This window comes from Anopheles merus, chromosome 3L (assembly GCF_017562075.2).
Source record: "Anopheles merus strain MAF chromosome 3L, AmerM5.1, whole genome shotgun sequence".
In the NCBI taxonomy this organism is placed as follows: domain Eukaryota; kingdom Metazoa; phylum Arthropoda; class Insecta; order Diptera; family Culicidae; genus Anopheles; species Anopheles merus.
This window is the reverse complement of record NC_054085.1, coordinates 21,999,380-22,018,351: the sequence shown is the minus strand read 5'-3', so window position 1 is coordinate 22,018,351 and position 18,972 is coordinate 21,999,380. Positions and strand designations below refer to the sequence as shown.

General features: G+C 48.6%; 1 protein-coding gene and 1 pseudogene across 1 annotated transcript in view; both read left to right on the top strand.

The window, feature by feature from the left end:
- The first annotated feature begins 2,285 nt into the window (after positions 1 to 2,285).
- On the top strand, positions 2,286 to 5,381 carry LOC121599037 (annotated as a pseudogene).
- Positions 5,382 to 6,461: 1,080 nt separating this feature from the next.
- LOC121599055 (oxidative stress-induced growth inhibitor 2-like) overlaps positions 6,462 to 18,972 on the top strand; it is a 61,621-nt gene continuing 49,110 nt past the window's right edge. The window contains exon 1 of the mRNA XM_041926549.1: positions 6,462 to 6,967. The gene's annotated coding sequence lies outside the window, so the exon portion shown is untranslated. The remainder of the gene's footprint in view (positions 6,968 to 18,972) is intronic.

Sequence of the window (18,972 nt, the reverse complement as noted above, 5' to 3'; positions counted from 1 at the left end):
AATAGTATATTGCTTAAAACCAGAAATAATTTAATTTCCGAAAAAATGCTAAACTCAACCAAAACTTCATTCTATTTAATGAATTTTGGCTAAAAAATGCAATTTTCAAATAAGACGGATATTCTATCTACGCGAATGTCTTGGGAACCCATACACCGCGTGTCTCGGGAGCAGACTCCCAAATAGCCAGCTCGTTCTTTATAGCTGATTCGGGGCTGTTTAACGAAAACTCGTGCCGATGGCTGATTAAGAGATAAACGGTACTTTGCGGAACTATGGAGCTTTCCCAAGTGCCACAAATCCACTAAACGACCACTAAACGGCTTCTAAACGACTCAAGCACTCTACCTAAATGGAATATAGAAAGACTTCGTTTAGCAGACGGCAAACGACTCATGCATTCTAAAAATAGCAAAAAAAAGCTGGTGGCGCCATCTGTTTGTGGGATACCCAACCAGTTGAGCTTCCTCGCTTGGAGGAGAGCTTTCTCATTCCTCTGTACTGTTGTATGGTTTCGCATTGAAGTTATGCATCGCTAGAACTAGAACGGCGATACGATTGTTTAAATACTAAACTCCAATGGAAACCACCAGTACTGAAGCAAGTGAGATTTGAGTAATGGTCGTTGGTGTTGATACCCATGTATCTGACCACACGACCATGCTATAGATTTTTGCTCGGAAAGTTAGAAGGCTATATAATAGGTATAATAGCGAAACACATTGCAAGAAAAGGATAGCAATATATGATGAGTTGTAATACGCCATCTATTGATCAAACCAATGAAGCTGTGGAGCTTTCATTTTTTTATATGGATATTCAATTTTCAGTCGTTTAAGCTTAATCTGTGGCGCTTGGGTTTTAACAGGCACATGGTACTCTCAGGAACCTTGTAACTGATTAGCCTGATGTGTATGGTTCACGGTGGAACTTGAAGGCTGTTAAGAAAGCGTACCGGACTTGGTGGAACTTTATAGCTTTTTAATGCATGACATCGGTACGAGGTGACCTTTGTCAAAGTGTCAAAGACTGGTGTCGTCAATCATCTCGTTTCTGCTGCAAAAAACTAGTTAAGTTAATTCAAGGAGGAATATTGAGTGAGGTGATTGTGATTGTACGGTAAATAGTGGGACATTTTGTATAATTCATGAATATTAAGGTTTTTAAAAATATACACATGTACACAAACAAAACAAATCCTGTTGTGTTTTTTCATCGATGAAGCTGGGTTAAAAATAAACTCAAAGAAATATAATCCCCGGCACCGTAGCATAAGGAAGCTGCTTATGCGCTATTTAGAAGGACCAATTGGAACTTTGATGCTGTTCAACTACTGCAAAAGGCGAATTCAAGCAGCGATCTTTAGTTTGCTGAAATTAGCTGCCTAAGCTATTTTGGCTATTTGGGATGTCTGAAGACTTTAATCTTACAAAATTTTAAACTGCCCAAGCGCCACAGATTAAGCTTAAACGACTGGAAAATTGAATATCCATAGAAAAAAAATGAAAGCTCCACAGCTTCATTGGTTTGATCAATAGATGGCGTATTACAACTCATCATATATTGCTATCCTTTTCTTGCAATGTGTTTCGACAAGTTGCATTTATTATGACCTATATAGCCTTCTAACTTTCTGAGCAAAAATCTATATTATGGTCGTGTGGTTAGATACGTGGGTATCAACACCAATGACCATTGCTCTAATCTCACTTGCTTCAGTGCTGGTGGTTTCCGTTGGAGTTTAGTATTTAAACAATCGTATCGCCGTTCTAGTTCTAGCGATGCATAACTTCAATGCGAAACCATACAACAGTACAGAGGAAATGAGAAAGCTCTCCTCCAAGCGATGAAGCTCAACTGGTTGGGGTATCCACCAACAGATAGCGCCACCAGCTTTTTTGCTATTTTAGAATGCATGAGTCGTTTGGCGTCTGCTAAACGAAGTCTTTCTATATTCCGTTTAGGTAGAGAACTTGAGTCGTTTAGAAGCCGTTTAGTGGTCGTTTAGTGGATTTGTGGCACTTGGGTGCACTGAGTGTCAATGCCATTTCAAATTTGGATAACAGCGGTGGTTACAAACGTAATCCACTGTTTTTGATCATTTTAATCATTTTGAATTTTTGTGTTGCCAGCATCCCTTGTGACTTTTCAAACCAATTGGCTTTTGAAATGAAACAAACGAAATAACGGTCACATTTGAAATTCCGCTGCTTTTCAAATTGCTACTTGGGAACGGTCCCGCACACGATGACACTTTCACCATTTGTTTACAAAATCACCAAACACCGCCCCAACGCCGGACGGCAACTGCGTGCGTGCGAGAAAAGAAAACAGCAAAACTCACAATGATCAGCGTGCGAGTGAACAATTTCAACGAAAACTTCCTCAACGAAACCGATGGCGACTCGAACTCGGTACTCATCGAGCTGGACAAGGGCCTGCGGTCGAGCAAGATCGGCGACCAGTGCGAGGCAATCATCCGCTTCCCCAAGCTGTTCGAACGCTATCCCTTCCCCATCCTGATCAACTCGTCCTTCCTGAAGCTGGCCGAGTTCTTTCGCATCGGCTCGAACCTGTCCCGGCTGTGGATACTGCGCGTTTGCCAGCAGAGCGAAAAGCACCTGGAAAAGATCATCAACATCGACGAGTTTCTGAAGCGCATCTTTATGGTGATCCACTCGAACGATCCGGTGGCGCGGGCCCTCACGCTCCGCACGCTCGGCGCAGTGGCGTTCGTCATTCCGGAGAAGCAGCACGTCCATCATGCGATTCGCATGGCGCTGGACAGTCACGATACGGTCGAGGTGGAGGCGGCCATCTTCGCCAGCGTACAGTTCGCGGCCCAGTCGAAAACGTTCGCCGTCGGCATGTGCTCGAAGGTGGCGTCGATGATCGAGAGCCTGCAGACGCCGGTCAACATGAAGCTGCACCTGATACGGTGCTGCGGCACATGCACCACGACGCCAGTACGGCCGCACTGGTGCGCGCGCTCTGCCGCGATCTGCTGCCGAAGTATCCGTCCGAGCAGTTTGTGGTGGAAATCATACGCTCCCTGTCGCAGCTGTCCTGTGCCACGCTGGTGGACATACCGGATCAGGTCGATTTGCTGCTGGTGTACCTGCAGGACCCGCGCAAGCGGGTACAGTGTACGGTGCTGCTGTCGCTGAAGAAGCTGGCGGAGAAGGGCGCGTATCTGTGGCCCAAGACGGCGATCAGCCGGCTGCTGCAGCTTACCGTGCAGTGCAGCAACCAGAACATGGCGCTGGACGTGATACTGACGCTCACCAAGTGTCCTCACACCTGCCACACGATGCTGAACGAGGAGCAGCAGCAGATACTGGACGTGTGCAAGAACTGCCTGCTGAGGAGAACGACAGCGGTGGCCGCGCGATGACGATCCTCACCAGCCTGATCACGTACTGCCACACGGAGAACATCCCACCGCCGGTGCACGTGCTCGAGTATCTGGACATGCATCTGGAGTTTTCTCATTCAGGCATCGCTGCAGAACAGGGCCTCGCTGAAGGACTTCCGCCTGTATCTGAAGTGTGGCGTGCAGCTGTCCAAGACGAGCCGTGAGTTTGGGGAAAGCTTCGCGGAAATGATTGCGGAGCTGCTGAGCGAGGAGCACTCCACGTCTACCGCCGGCCACTCGAAGCTGATCTGCGAGGCGCTCGGTGCGATCTGCTCGAACGTGATCGTGTCGTGCGAGTTTTACGAAACACAACTACCCGGCACGAGCCCCTTCAGTGGCGTGATGCAGCATTTGCTGCGCAAGCTGGAAGCGCTGGCCCGGTCGAGCGGCGGGCCGGAGACGCTGGACAAGGAGAGGACGAACATCGTGGAGCTCGCCGCGATTTGCATGCAGGCCATGCTGGGATCCTTCATGCCGGACAACGTGATCGGAATCTTTGTGCAGCTGCTGCAGACGACGAACCCGTGGACGCAGTACCGGATCGCCCGCTCGGCCTCCCGCTACGGGCAGCACTTCCTTGCCGCGCTCATCTACGAGAAGCTGTCGCGGAACATTTCGCTGGAAAACTTGCACTTCTATCTGGTGGCACTGGGCCAGATCTCGAAGGCGGAGTGCATCCTAACCACGGCCAGGAGTATGAAGCGCTTGCCCAGAGGCACGTTAAGCGGGAACCGGGTGCGGCGCTGCCGGGTGCGACCGGTTCCCTCTCGCTCATCGATCGGCTCGAGAAGGCAATCAATCTGTACTGCATCGCGCTGTCCACGCTGAAGGCCAGCTCGTCGCCCCAGCACCCGCTGGCGTTCCAGTCGGAGCTGATCCGCCTCCGGTGCACGTTTCTCGAGGTGTTGCACAGTGTGGTGATCACGCGGAACACGCTCTGCATCACGCCGCCGTCGGAAATTTCCCAAACGCTGGCGCAAAACTGCCGCGATCCGCTGCAAAAGTACGGTCACATCACGAACCAGCTGCGCAAGCACGTGAAGCTGCTGAAAAACTGCGAAGATGCGTACGGCCGGCTGTACAAAAGCTCGTTCGATGCCGATCCCGGCACGCTGGAGCACCTGGAAGCGGTACAGCACCTCTGTGCCACGCTGCAGCTTTCCATCGAGACGATTTCGTTCATCAACCCGTCGGAAACGCCGAAGGTGGCACCGCAATCGAGCCATCCCGAGACGCGCTACCTGCTTCTGTGTGCCGGACGGTGCTGAAACATCTGCAGCTGATACCGGCCGAGGTTCCTGGCGGCACCAAAACGCTCACCCACGAGCACACGGACATGATGATGAAGCAGATTGAAACGGTGGTCCGTTCGTCCCACTGTACGCCGCGCTTCTTCTTCCAGGTGCTGCAGAATACGTCTGTGAAGCTGGCACTGAACCACAGCCCCGCGCCACCGGTGAACCGGTGTTTGTGCAGCCGAACAGCCATTTGGTGGTGAAGGTGGAAGGTGTCATCCAGCACTACGGCCGTACGCCGTCGCTGTTCGGGCGATCAACAGCATCCAGCTGACGCTAAACTCCACCCTGATGACGTCCGGCCGAACGATGTGAAGCTGCTGTCGGACAGTCTCACGCTGACGCAGGTGGTGAAACCGCACCGGGACTTTCTGAGCGGCAGCTTCCTGATTGCGCTGAACAACACGGCGCACACGTTTAATGGTGGGCCGGTCAGCTTGGGTGGCCAGTGGCAGCTGAATCTGGAGACGTGCATCATCGACGACAATGGGGTGATGTGGCAGACCGGGCCGAAGAGTACGCTGCTCGTGCGCATACCGGAGGATAATCACAAACAGTCGCTCGGAATGCAGTCGACCGTGAGGAGGTTTTAAAGTGCAAAGTAATTGGAAGGGCTTTATATTTTGTACGATTTTTTTTCTAACAATAAAGTGTATTATGAAACATTTTCGAATTGGAACAACGCTTCAGGTTTAGTTTTGTACATTGAACTTTTTTTTTATTTCCAAACACAATAATTCCACTCTACATTGATCGGACAATTCAGGTTATTTCAACCATTTCTTCATTTCAGCCAATTTCTCGAGTGTTTACGTAATACGCTGGTGCGAGGCCTTGAGCCTTACAAATCTCGGAATTAAATAGAGCTTTGCGTGTCTCACCGTAAGATCGGTTATTGTCAATCTTCCGGATATTATGCCTGTCCTTGCAGCAAGGATCAGCAATGTACTGTTTATACCACGGCTTACAGTGTAGCTGGATGTGGCCAAAACAGCCACACTTGTACCGTTCCATTGGACGAATGTCCGGTTGAAAGTTAGCTCAAGACGAGGGTCGTCGAATTAATGATGCTTGCACCTCGTTTTCAAAACAATTGATTTACCGCTCTTTATTTTCCGACCGAGTTGAATATGACTACATCCAACAGCATCCTTGTTAGAGGGATTTCCGACAATAAACGACGTGAAAAGCGGCTCCAGGATACGTTCGTAGCAACAGTACAAGAATGTTTTAGCACCTGATCGCTGTAAACACATGAGACGTGAATTTCATTATTTTATTTTGGGTAAAACATGTTCCGAATACTTAGCTCAATAAATTACTCACTTGAAGTCCTTGAAGAAAAAATGAACGACCAATTGCTTCGTTCGCATTGGATTTTTTTTTTTTTTAGCTCTAATTTAGTTTTGTTTACAAACAAACTCCCGGTGACATGTTGGCGCGCTTTGACAGGATATCCAAATTAAGGCGTTATTTGTAGATCGCGTGGATGACAAAGAGAATGTAATTTTCTCTAGACAATAACATAACTTCTATACTTGTTCCCTTTGATAAATCGTAATATATAATTTAAAATAACATATTTTTTCGCTTTAAGGCCACCTTTTTTTACCAGAATTACGGCAAAAATTCAAAATTCTACCATTCCCCCTACGTTGGCAGTTGACGTTCAAACTTTGACGGTTCATTGTTGTGGTTTTCTTTTCTTTTTTTGGGAAAAACAACACCGAGCCCGATTTGTGTGCGTGCTACTGCGTTTTCCCATCGCATGCTCGCTAAATGTGTTGTGAATTTTGTGCTTTTTCGTGTGTGAAGTTGTGTACTTGACTGAACTGAAGCGTACAGTTGAACAATTAAGCGTAAGGAGTTGCAGGGGAACAGTAGAATGAGTGTGTAATTCATAATGATCGACGTAAAACAGCGATGCAAAGTGTCCATCGTCGGTGCATATGCGATGCAACGCGGTCTGATCAGAATCAAAGGCATCCGGCTACTGCATCCGGCTGCCGCATGTTTCGGACAAACTGTGTATGGAAAGAAGCGTCACTAAAGTGTGTCCAGTGGGTCGTCGGTGTTTGAAAAGTTTCCCGCACAAGCTGCCTCATCAGGGATATTGAAAAAGCAGTGGCAGAGTAGGACGAACTAGCTGGGAAAACTGCTAGAAGCGAGCGTCTATCCGGTACCCCGAGTCGAAACATTGACGACGTGAGGGAAGCAAACAATTGCTTCTCGATTCAACGATACCGCTACGTAAATGGTAAGATTTTCCGGAACATAACACATTCTTCCTGCTTCGGGTTTCCCCCATCTTTCTATCATCTATTTCCAGTTAATGTCATATAATGGATTAAAATTATTTCCCATGCTGCAATACGCTCGCAATGTTACGCTTACAAGTAGACAGCGTTAGCTTATTTTTAGCATACCCCATTACACTATCCTCGAAAAAAAAAACCTAAATAAAACAACACTTCCGGCATCGTCCCTGGGCACACCGTCACCCATCGACGGATTGAAATAATAATCTCATTAGACTTGCTTGCCAGTGAGTGCGGAGAAAGTATTTGGCGAAGTAGCTGTGCGACCAATTACACAATACCGGCCGTGCGACCTTTCTACATTTTTGGACCATAACTGGCGGTCGTCCTCCTCCGGCTGGCCCATTACCCCTGCTTTTCTACCCAAGGCAGCACACCAAATCTTCCAAAACGAGCGGAAGAAACCACGGCTTACAAACAGTGCCGAAACAAAACACGCTATACCGGCTGGCCATGCGCAGTTGCGCCCGGTTGTACGATTCAGAACCACCGCCCCAACGCGGTCCAACCCACCCACACACACACACACACACACACACACCTGTCCGTAATGGGCCGTGAACCGCTCCGGTCCCTGGTGGCGGCACGCGTACGCCCACATCCCGGGCCGATTTTCCGAGCTTTCCTTTGAAGCTCTCGCGCAATGTTTGCCAACCCGACCCATGCCATGCCCGAATTCACGTGCTTCTCCCTTTACCCACCGAGCCGAGACCACCGGGAATGTTGCGCAAAAGTGCGAAATAACCCTCCCGCCCCACACACACACACACACACACACACACACACACTCAATCCTTGGAAAGCTTTACGTCGTGTGTGTATGTGTGGGGAAATGAAGGGGAGTTGGTTTTAAGGGTAGATCCTTTGCGTTTTTCTTTTTTTTCTTTCTGTCCCCACGCGGGGATTTACTGTTTACCTTGCGTATTTCTAGGTTCATGTTACCTCCTCCCCACCCCGAGGGAGTTAAATACCTTACCAGATAGGCGTCGGGTTTCCGTTTGCCCCGAAAAAAAAAAAACACGGCAGCTCGTCCTATTGCGTTGCGTGTCCCATGCCGGGAGGTGTTGCTTTTAATTAAAAGTTGATTTCACTTAACGGGCGTGAATATTTGATGCGAATTGTCTGAGGTTCTGGAAGTTTGGAAGTTTGTGGACAGCACAATCGAAGCAAGCATTGCACAGCTCACTCTTCCTCCCTCCGTGGCAACCTGTTGCTGGTGGGACTTGCTTGGAAAAGAAGAATGACCCTGATGAAATCGTCCTTCGCACACCGGCTGGCTGGTTGATCTGGAATGCTTGGTCGGGACAGTAGGTAAGCCACAAGGACGCACTTTTATCGATTACAAGAGCCACCCATCGGGCAACGACGAATAAACGACAAGCGCTTTGCCGACATGCTGCCCATGCTTTGTCCCCGGTTGATAAGCGCACCGGTGCCTTTCGTCTGGCTTATCCATTTAAATCAATGACCAGCGCATTACAGTGGACGTCGATAGTCCTTGCGGTTACCTATACCGTGGGGAGCCTCACCCACTAGCTGATCCGTTTGGGTTCGTATGAAAATCAATAAAACTCCCTCGGCTGCAATTGAAACGAAAGTTGACGAGCGCTCAAGTGTCCGGGGTAATGGTGATGGGGAGCAGGAGAGCTTTCCACGGCACAAAACTTTTCCCACCAGGCTCGGGCGTCCGAGGTTGACATTTGCCAATTCCTTGGCGTAGGGATTTGTTTTTTCAGTTTATTTTCTATTATTTCTTTTAGGGGAAGCTGGGCTTTTTTTTGCTTTTATTTCTGGCCAGCTGAATAATGCATCTCTCCGATTCGAGTGGTGAACGGGTGAAGCTCGACGCGATGTGAATGGAATGAATTTTACCCCCCCAAAACGGAACGACTTGGTTATGTTAAGGCGAAGGCAAGGTTTTGCTCCTGCTACTGGACTTGCTGTGCTATTTCCCATCCAACCTTTGACCTACTGGAGCGGCCGGGTTGGAGCTGGCCGGTCCGTTCCACTTTGCCTGAGACGATGCGGATGATGATGATGTTGCTGCTGGACGGGATTGTCCAAATTCTTAGTGATGAATATTAAAATGTTTCGGGCGAGGGTGGGTGAAAGTTGTCATGGCGTTGTTGAAGATTGGGGTTTAATCTAGATGTGCTTGTTGGGATGTAATCATAAAAAATAGCACATAGAAAGAGAACGCCTAGTAATTGTGGTTCGAGTGAAACTACAGGATTATTGGATTGTTGAATTTGTTTCTGAAGAACTTGTTTCCTGTGGCTTTTCCTATTTTGGTAAGATAAAATGGGTCACTTAATTTACAACGGCTCGTAATCATTTTGTGCTCGTTAGTGGAAGGTTCAGAATCGCTTTTAACTACCGTCCTGTGGTGCTCTCTGGTTGTGATTTAGAGCGTAGCCACAGTCCTTTGCGATGTATTTTGAAATGTTCACATTTGCTTAACCTTCAAAAGTTTAAAAAATATTGAGTTTTTTAAGGCTCATTTCCAATGTAAAACCGCATGTAAATGGGGCTGATCGTTGTCTATAAAATACGTAACGTACCATGTCAAGTTTGAAATTTTACCTCCTCTTTTGAAATTGGTCACGAAAGCTTGTATATACAGGATTGCATGGTTACACGCCTTTTACAAGTACTTTGAAATAATTCAACACACTATATCAATAATGTAATGGTTCGAAAACATACAAATTTGGTTTGAAATAAACTTTTTTTGTGAACTTGCTGGACATGCGGTTCACGTTCGTATTTGTATTAGAGGAAATAAACGACCTGGCTTACAAGAACGTTCCTTATTTCGACCCGCCGTTCGAAATGTGACGTTCTTTTAATAAGCAACTTAGTTCATTATGATTTATAAAGAACAGATGAATGTTGATTATATGAGGATCGAAGGTCGTTATTTTCTTTTAATTGAATAAATGAACCGAGAAGTTGTTCTGGTTCTTTTCGCAAAGTTTTTTACATTGCTTTTTAGAGGTCTCATACCTTTGGAGCCTGACAAATTTTATCGCTGGTCTAGAAACGCTTCAAGCACAGCTTGGCCGTCCATCGAGTTTTCGAGACATGTTATTTGAAGCTAATGCATTAAATATATCGTTAACAATTAGATTTGTTTTTTTACCTGCTAATATCGAACATACTGTCGTTCCGCATAAGTTTTCAAATAATAAAATAAACGTTATTCAGCTTGTATAGAATAAATTATCATTTAATCGTTTTATAATTAGTAATATAATAGGGAGTGACTTCTCCACTCTATGACCGCTCTCAGACACACCTAAAAACCACCGTAGCGACACAAAAAAATTGACACATGAAAAGTAACGCATTGTAACGCTCCTTTTTTTGAACACCGATTTCGTTGGCGAGCCAAATCCTAACAAAAAATGCTGTTAGCATGCTTCTGCAGTGCCAAATATCAATTTAATACAAATTAAACTTTAATATTCCTCGTTATTCTCGTTAAAATTGAGGAAATCAAAACTCACTTTTCGTTTGTTTACAGTAACAAGTGTTACTTTTCGGTTGTCAAAATTTATCGTTACGGTGGTTTTTCGGTGTCTCTTGCAGCGGCCTATAACGCACAAATCTTATTGCTAGAAGCCGCTTCCAGACACTCCGAAAAAAATTCGTAAAAAAAATTGTATATGAAAAGTAACGCATTGTAAACGCTTCTGTTTTTGGTAAACCGCCCGCTGCGCAAATTCGAGCAGTTTCCAGCGCAGAAAATGCACCAAAACCCCCCGCTGCGCAAATTCGAGCAGTTTCCAGCGCAGAAAATGCACCAAACCCGCTGCGCAAAGCGACGGAAGGCGTTATGGCGTTCTGAGAATTTTATCATGCCTTCCTTTTCTCTCCAACGGCAAATTTGTCGAGCAGCTCGTCGAGCTGCCCGTCCCTGGCTCCGCCTCATTCCCCTCGCCTGAGCGCGCTGCCGAAGGTTTGGATGTGTTGGTGCGTCAGACGGCCAATCGCTGTCAGCCGTCGTCCGTGCTTTTTCCCTCCATAGCGCTATCTCTTTCTCGCGTGTGGACAATGCTCATGAGTTGCTGTGGCGCTTAAAAAACCGTTTACACTGCTGCGATGCATTTGAATTTTCACAAATCAAACCAAAAAAGCGCAATAAGTTCTATTGCTGCAATGTAAAAATGACTAAGGAATCGCTAGCTAACGCTGGAGGATTTGCTGTGAAACGCGCTGAATCCTAATTCGCATTAACACGTTCATCCCGGCGCTGATTTTCATCAACTTTCCTTTCCACCAACACCTAGAACGCAGGCTGGAAAGTTCACTGGCAGGCAGTGGGGCCTGCCATCGATCTGAACGTGTTAAGCATTAAGCATAACTTTGTTACACTAAGCTTTTGCTTTCGTATGTTGTAGATTACACAGATATGCTGAGCCGTCTGCGCAAGGGTATGAGCGTGCGTGTGTGTGCAAAACTGTCGCCAAATGTGTTTTTTCCGAAATGTTATGATCCATCGATCAAAGAAAGGAAGGTGTTCATGAAAGGCGGAAAGACGAATTGAGGCCCCTGTCAATGGTAACTGAAGACAGGGAGGAGGGGGTAGTGGCACACAGCTGTTGGGAGATTGAACAGTATACTTATATTGCCGGCGGGAAGGGGGGTGGCCATGGGACCCCTACGATCATCGGTCACAGGCCCTAAAATTGTAGTTGCCATGGGGGGAGGGGAGGTGCAAATGGTTTTCTCCAGCCACGGAGCCCTAAAGACCATCTTTCCGGGGGCCCTTGTCGCTAATACTCTGTCCACTTGTAGACATACGGCATACTACAGACTAGCGATATTCGGCGACCGCCTAGTCCGCCTATCGTTAGGTCTACCGCTGGATCATGGCCGTGTTTTTTTTTATCGTGGAGGTGCATCCTTCCCCCTGCCTGCAGCGTATGCATCGAACAGGAGACAGTGTGGCAGTATGCAAGTTGCACGCTGGATAGGAGCGGTCCCGCGGCTAAAACATCATTCCGCACATCTGCATGCTCGTCGTGGGTTCTAACCGTGTATGAACCGTCCGCCGTAGCAAGAGATGACTATCCGGCTACGTGGTACTCAAGTCCTGAAAAGGCTGGCATGATCGCGTAGGCCGTAATTACAAGAATAATAATAAGAAAAAGAACTTTGAAGCGCCATCCGTACCGGGGAAGGTTTTTGTTTTGACTTTGGTGCTGCCGGGTCTACCGCTGTGGCGCGACAAATGCACGGAATTCACTCGACTAAAACATGAACCTACCGATCCGAACCCATTCCAAGGCATTGCCGGTCAATCAGCGTCATGATAACTTCTCCAAACCAACAAGCCGCCAGATTCTGGACGGGCAGGTGCAGCACCATATGCGCGAAAGAAATGTGCTACATATCACATGCACGTTTGCTTCGATCGTGTGCCTTTTTAACACCCCAACAGCAGAACCGATCGCAAAGATCGTGGTGCCAATCCGATAGTTGTGTTGTCTCTCAGGTAACGAGATCGAAAATGCATGGACTTTGTAGTCGTAGCGGATGAAAATGTACGCATCAGAATCAAATAGTTTTGAGGTTTCCACACGCACGCACACACACTCACACAAAAACACACACACACGCACGCGAGCACGCACGCACGCACACGCACACATGCACGTACGCGTGTACGCGGGCAGGCACCCGCGAAAGCGCAAACGCAAGCACGCACCCACGAAAGCGCGAACGCAAGCACGCACTCCCCCCCCCCCTCCCACATGATCGATTACGGCTACCGTATCGGTAGAACGGCTGGTTCAGCTTTCTTGTATCGCATCCTCATTCAAAGCGCCGGGCGGGGTGGGGGATCGCGACATGATAGAGTGAACGGTCACTTTCCCCGCGCTGTGTGCGTGTGTGTGTCGAGACCCAAAACTCGAGACAGATTTCTGCACATTAAAAACAAAAATTATTGCCACTATACGCCGTGCTACATGATGCTTAGAAGGTCATTGAAGCATCAAACATGTTCTAATAAAAAAAATATTAGTTTAGTGTTAGACGTTCTCCTACGCTTGTGTTAAATAGGCTTCTTCACCTTCAATTGGCAGGGGCATCGAATGGTCTCATCAGCAGCGGCACGAAATAAAATAATCCATCAATACACCGATAACACTTTAAATCCCAATCCAGCTTCTCCCGCATCGTCCCAAGGTCACACACAAATTAATAAATGCTAACACCCACCAATAACAATACATAATCGCAATGCACATATAAGTATCAACGCATACACCACAACACCCAATCAGCTGGCGGCGGAAGGCACGGGCTGAAGCGCAAGTAAGGCAAGGCAGGGTGAGGGAGGGAGAGGAAGCGGACGAAAAAATGGGCGCCATTTTTTTTTTTTAATTTTGACCGTTTTTTTTTTTTGCTCCGCCGCCGCCCGAACTTGCCGCCCGAACTGCCCGAACTGCGCGAGCCAGCGCTGGAATCGCTGAAGTCCAGCGCGTCAGACGAGCCAAAATCTGCGCTGGCCAGCGCAGATTTTGGTGCATTTTCTGCGCTGGAAACTGCTCGAATTTGCGCAGCGGGAAAATCTGCGCTGGCCAGCGCAGATTTTGGCTCGTCTGACGCGCTGGACTTCAGCGATTCCAGCGCTGGGTCGCGCAGTTCGGGCAGTTCGGGCAGTTCGGGCGGCGGCGGAGCAAAAAAAAAAAACGGTCAAAAAATTTAAAAAAAATAATGGCGCCCATTTTTTCGTCCGCTTCTTCCTCTCCTCTCCCTCCCTCACCCTGCCTTGCCTTACTTGCGCTTCAGCCCGTGCCTTCCGCCGCCAGCTGATTGGGTGTTGTGGTGTATGCGTTGATACTTCTATGTGCATTGCGGTTGTGTATTGTTATTGGTGGGTGTTAGCATTTATTAATTAGTGTGTGACCTTGAGACGATGCGGGAGAAGCTGGATTGGGATTTAAAGTGTTATCGGTGTATTGATGGATTATTTTATTTCGTGCCGCTGCTGATGAGACCATTCGATGCCCCTGCCAATTGAGGGTGAAGAAGCCTATTTAAAACAAGCGTAGGAGAACGTCTAACACTAATCTAATATTTTTTTATTTGAGCATGTTTGATGCTTCAACGACCTTCTAATCATCATGTAGCACGGTGTATAGTGGTAATAATTTTTTTTTTATTTGCCGAAATCTGTCTCCAGTTTTTGGGTCTCGACACACACACACACGCACACAGCGCGGGGAAAGTGACCGTTCACTCTATCATGCCGCGATCCCCCACCCCGCCCGGCGCTTTGGATGAGGATGCGATACAAGAAAGCTGAACCAGCCGTTCTACCGATAGGGTAGCCGTAATCGATCATGCGGGGAGGGGGGGGGGTGGTCTGGTGGGGGGAAGGGGGGGAGTGCGTGCTTGCGTTCGCGCTTTCGTGGGTGCGTGCTTGCGTTTGCGCTTTCGCGGGTGCCTGCCCGCGTACACGCGTACGTGCATGTGTGCGTGTGTGTTTTTGTGTGTGTGTGCGTGCGTGTGGAAACCCCAAACTATTTGATTCTGATGCGTACATTTTCATCCGCTGCGGCTACAAAGTTCATGCATTTTCGATTTCGCTACCTGAGAGACAACACAACTATCGGATTGGCACCACGATCTTTGCGATCGGTTCTGCTGTTGGGGGTGTTAAAAAGGCACACGATCGAAGCAAACGTGCGTGTGATATGTAGCAAATTTCTTTCGCGCATATGGTGCTGCACCTGCCCGTCCAGAATCTGGCGGCTTGTTGGTTTGGAGAAGTTATCATGACACGGATTGACCGGCATTGCCTTGGAATGGGTTCGGATCGGTAGGTTCATGTTTTAGTCGAGTGAATTCCGTGCATTTGTCGCGCCACAGCGGTAGACCCGGCAGCACCAAAGTCAAAACAAAAACCTTCCCCGAGTGTGGACTGCTATGCTAAGTTCTTCTTCTTATTATTATTATTATTATTGGCGTAATGGCCTACGCGATCACGCCGGCCTTTTCAGGACTTGAGTAACACGTAGCCGGATAGTCATCTCTTGCTACGGCGGACGGTTCATACGCGGTTAGAACCCACGACGGGCATGCAGATGTGAGGAATGACGGCGGTGCCGCGGGACCGCTCCTATCCAGCGGGTAACTTGCATACTGCCACATTGTCTGCTTCCCGATGCATACGCTGCAGGCAGGGGGAAGGATGCACCTCCACAACAAAAAAACACCGTTATGAACCAGCGGCGGATCTAAAGGTAGACGGACTAGGCGGTCGCCGAAGATCGCTAGTCTGTAGTATGCCGTATGTCTACAAGTGGACAGATTATTAGCGACAAGGGCCGCCGGAAAGATGGTCGTTGGGGCCCCGTCGCTGGAGAACCTTCTGCACTCCCCTCCCCCCGCCGGCAATTTAAGTATAATGTTAAATCTCATAACAGCTGTATGCCAGTACCCCCTCCTCCCGGTCATCAGCTACCATTTACAGGGGCCTCAAATCGTCTTTCCGCCTAGGGCGCCCCCGATTCCCCCTACTCCGCCACTGTCATGAACACCTTCCTTCGATCGATCATAACATTCCGGAAGAAAACACATTTGGCGACAGTTTTGGCACACACACGCACACTCACACCCTTGCGCAGACGGCTCAGCATATCTGTGTAATCTACACCATACGAAAGCAAAAAAGCTTAGTGTAACAAAGTTATGCTTAATGCTTAACACGTTAAGTTCGATGGCAGGCCCCACTGCCTGCCAGTGAACTTTCCAGCCTGCGTTCTAGGTGCTGGTGGAAAGGAAAGTTGATGAAAATCAGCGCCGGGATGAACGTGTTAATGCGAATTAGGATTCTGCACGTTGCACAGCAAACCCTCCATCGTGAGCTAGCGTTTTCTTAGTCATTTTACATTGCAGCAATTGAACTTATTGCGCTTTTTTGGTTTGATTTGTGAAAGTACAACTTCATCGCCGCAATGTTTGTTAACGGCATTTTTGGCGCCACAACAGCTCGCGAGCATTGACCACACGCGAGAAAGAGATAGCGCTAGGGAGGGAAAGAGCACGGACGATGGCTGACAGCGATTGGCCGTCTGACACACCAACACATCCAAACCTTCGGCAGCGCGCTCAGGCGAGGGGTATGAGGCGGAGCCAGGGACGGGCAGCTCGACGAGCTGCTCGACAAATTTGCCGTTGGAGAGAAAAGGAAGGCATGATAAAATTCTCAGAACGCCATAACGCCTTCCGTCGCTTTGCACAGCGGGCCGCTGCGCAAAGCGACGGAAGGCGTTATGGCGTTCTGAGAATTTTATCATGCCTTCCTTTTCTCTCCAACGGCAAATTTGTCGAGCAGCTCGTCGAGCTACCCGTCCTGGCTCCGCCTCATACCCCTCGCCTGAGAGCGCTCTTACAGGTATCGATGTGTTGGTGCGTCAGACGGCCAATCGCTATCAGCCGTCGTCCGTGCCTTTTCTCTCCATAGCGCGTTTGGAGGGTTTGCTGTGCAACGCGCAGAACCCTAATTCGCATGATCACGTTCAGCCTGGCGCTGATTTTCATCAGCTTTCCGTTCCGCCGGCATCTAGAACGCAAGCTGATTGTGAAAACGGTATACTGGAAAGTTCACTGGCAGTTCCTGGGGCCTGCCATCGAACTTAACGTGTTAAGCATTAAGCATAACTTTGTTACACTAAGCTTTTTTGCTTTCGTATGGTGTAGATTACACAGATATGCTGAGCCGTCTGCGCAAGGGTGTGAGTGTGCGTGTGTGTGCCAAAACTGTCGCCAAATGTGTTTTCTTCCGGAATGTTATGATCGATCGAAGGAAGGTGTTCATGACAGTGGCGGAGTAGGGGGAATCGGGGGCGCCCTAGGCGGAAAGACGATTTGAGGCCCCTGTAAATGGTAGCTGATGACCGGGAGGAGGGTGGTACTGGCATACAGCTGTTATGAGATTTAACATTATACTTAAATTGCCGGCGGGGGGGAGGGGGAGTGCAGAAGGTTCTCCAGCGACGGGGCCCCAACGACCATCTTTCCGGCGGCCCTTGTCGCTAATAATCTGTCCACTTGTAGACATACGGCATACTACAGACTAGCGATATCGGCGACCGCCTAGTCCGTCTACCTTTAGATCCGCCGCTGGTTCATAACGGTGTTTTTTTGTTGTGGAGGTGCATCCTTCCCCCTGCCTGCAGCGTATGCATCGGGAAGCAGACAATGTGGCAGTATGCAAGTTACCCGCTGGATAGGAGCGGTCCGCGGCACCGCCGTCATTCCTCACATCTGCATGCCCGTCGTGGGTTCTAACCGCGTATGAACCGTCCGCCGTAGCAAGCGCTGACTATCCGGCTACGTGGTACTCAAGTCCTGAAATGGCCGGCATGATCGCGTAGGCTATTACGCAACAATAACAATAATAAGAAGAAGAACTTAGCATAACAGTCCACACCCGGAGAAGAGATTAGCTTGTCTTTGTTGCTGCCGCGCTACCACTCTGACGCGACAAATGCACGGAATGCCTCGACCAAGGACATGAGCCTACCGAGCCGAACTCATTCCAAGGCAGTGCCGGTCGCTCGGCGTCATGATACCGGCTTGCCCAGCCAACAAGCCACCAGATTCTGGACGGACAGGTGCAGCACCATACGCGCACCGTAATAAACAAATCCAGGATCCTTTTTTGTATGGATTCAATTCAAAAAGTTGCTTCAACTTGCATCCGATAGCAGAATTGGAAAGAAATGTGCTACATATCACATGCACGTTTGCTTCGATCGTGTGTCTTTTTAATACCCCAACAGCAGAGCCGATCGCAAAGATGGTGGTGCCAATCCAATGGTTGTGTTGTCTCTCAGGTAGCGAGATCGAAAATGCACGGACTTTGTTGCCGCAGTGGATGAAAATTTACGCATCAGAATCAAATATTTTTGGGGTTTCCACACGCTCGCACACACACACACACACACACACACACACACACACACACACACGCGCGCGCGCGCAAACACACACACGCATGCACGCACACATGCACGAACGCGCGCACGCGAGCGCGCACCCACGAATGTGCGCACGCGAGCGCGCACCCACGAAAGCGCGAAGGCGAGCGCGCATCCACCACCAGTCCCCCCCCCTCTCCCGCACGAGCGAGTACGGCTACCTTATCGGAAGAAAGGCTGGTTCAGCTATCTTGTAGCGCATCCTCATCCAAAGCGCTGGGCGGGGTGGGGGATCGCGACATGATAGAGTGAACGGTCACTTTCCCCGCGCTGTGTGTGTGCGTGTGTGTGTCGAGACCCAAAACTCGAGACAGATTTCAGCACTTTACAAAAAAAAATATAGCACTTTACTATACACCGTGCTACATGATGCATAGAAGGTCGTTGAAGCATCAAACATGCTCAAATAAAAAATATTAGATTAGTGTTAGACGTTCTCCTACGCTTGTTTTAAATAGGCTTCTTCACCCTCAATTGGCACGGGCGTCGAATGGTCTCATCAGCAGCGGCACGAAATAAAATAATCCATCAATACACCGATAACACTTTAAATCCCAATCCAGCTTCTCACAGCGTCTCAAGGTCACACACAAATTAATAATGCTAACACCCACAATAACAATACATACCCGCTGCGCAAAGCGACGGAAGGCGTTATGGCGTTCTGAGAATTTTATCATTCCTTCCTTTTCTCTCCAACGGCAAATTTGTCGAGCAGCTCGTCGAGCTACCCGTCCCTGGCTCCGCCTCATACCCCTCGCCTGAGAGCGCTCTTACAGGTATCGATGTGTTGGTGCGTCAGACGGCCAATCGCTATCAGCCGTCGTCCGTGCCTTTTCTCTCCATAGCGCTATCTCTTTCTCGCGTGTGGACAATGCTCATGAGTTGCTGTGGCGCTTAAAAGCCGTTAATAAACATTGCGCCGGTAAAGTTGCATTTTTACA